This window comes from Aplysia californica, unplaced genomic scaffold (assembly GCF_000002075.1).
Source record: "Aplysia californica isolate F4 #8 unplaced genomic scaffold, AplCal3.0 scaffold00125, whole genome shotgun sequence".
In the NCBI taxonomy this organism is placed as follows: domain Eukaryota; kingdom Metazoa; phylum Mollusca; class Gastropoda; order Aplysiida; family Aplysiidae; genus Aplysia; species Aplysia californica.
The window spans coordinates 520930-522596 of NW_004797395.1; the positions used below are offsets into that span (position 1 = coordinate 520930).

At 39.0% G+C, this 1667-nt stretch overlaps 1 protein-coding gene across 3 annotated transcripts in view; it reads left to right on the plus strand.

Moving 5' to 3' along the window:
• LOC101851492 (GTP-binding protein ypt1) overlaps window positions 1-1667 on the plus strand; it is a 44858-nt gene that overhangs the window by 29202 nt on the left and 13989 nt on the right. The gene's annotated exons all lie outside the window — the stretch shown is intronic.

Sequence of the window (1667 nt, forward strand, 5' to 3'; positions counted from 1 at the left end):
ATGTGTGTGTGTGTGTGTGTGTGTGTGTGTGTGTGTGTGTGCGCGCGCGCGTGTGTATGTCTCCCTGCTGATCAGACATTACTATGTGTCCGCTACGTTTTTAAAGAGTTAAAAACGCAGACACAACTTCTCTTTCTTGTTGTTAATGTGCTTCTCGTGGCCGTTGTAAAGTGCTTAGCATGAGGGACATAGAGTTAGTTCCTAAGCTTTACGAGGAAGTAAAGGCACACCTTTCCGCGGGAGATGGGGTGGGGGTGAACTTTTAAAAGGTTCTAAGCCTACTCTTTTATTGTATATGTCTCGAAGAGGAGAAATAATAGACGTCGTAGCACTACCGGAGTGTTGTCAACAGCATGGTCATAGAATAGGAACTTTGACAATACAGTTGCGCTTTTCATATCTTTTGAAATCTCCTGGCAAACACTTACATATACAATAAGTTGTCAACCACTTCCCCCTCGCCCAATCGCGGACTTTGTTGAGTGCTCTGTTGAAATGTTTACACTATGAAACTCAACACCACAGTGCATTTTGTACGATATACTGTATTTTATCATCAATGTTTATGGGGGTGATCTTTTCTAAAATCTTAGGTCATTGTGATTCCGTGTGAATTTCCCCTCGTTGCATAAGGACTAAAAATATGAGTTCTACTTCGCTACTGATAGAGGATCAGATAGAATTCGTAGTCACTAGTCACTTGCACACATTTGGGCTCTTACAGAATAGGTTACTAACAATCGAGTCCTGCAATGTGGCTGCTGTTTTAGTTGAGAGAATAGTCTGGCAAATATTAAGAGTTCCTAAAACAGAAATTGACAAGCCTGAAATGAGATGATCTTTTACTTCCTTTTGATTCTGTTTGTGTATAACAATGTCCTACAACGCTGAACGGACAATTACTATACATTCTCTTCCTGGTGTGGTTATGAATTTTTTAAGTTTTGTTCTTTTTATCCGCAACAGTGTTCTTGATTAAAACGCAAGGTATACATATTAAATTCTGAATCTTCCTCCTATGTTGTCGACGTATAAAGTGAAACGTCTCCAATGTTGTCCCTGTTTATTGCTATACAGTTTGCTAGCTTGTATCATTTAAAGGTGGCCGATAAGCATAATAATATACTTTCTTTTTCTCTATTTGTAGAACGGAATCTTTCCTCGTCAATTCGAGTTTTCAAATATTCTCATGGAAAGCTTTTGATTTTGTTGTTGTTGTTGTTGGTGGTGGTGGTGGTGGTTTGTAATCCTTTGTGTATTTTTCGATTATCTTTGTCCTCTTTATAGATTATGAAAACAGCACATTAAGATTCTTTCCTTTTAATGCTTTGTTAGTTCTCCCGCGAATTCATCGACTGAGCACGCGGTTGTTGGGGTTTTTTTCCTCTCCTTTTTGTGTTTTAGAATTTTAAGTGGGTGGTTTACGGAGAGCAGAGGGACAAGCCCATTCTTAGAAAAATAATATTGTTAGACAAACTGACACGGCCCGACCAAGCAGCCCTCTTTTGCTGTCTCTGCGGTCAATAAGGTCCATAAACAAATGCTTTCTGAATTCTTTTTTTGCTATCTTTTCTTGTCAGTAAACTATTGGAGCTAAATGCTTTAAACCTGTATCACTTCTCAGTGGTAACTGTTCTCTCATTCTCTCTCTCTCTCTCTCTCTCTCT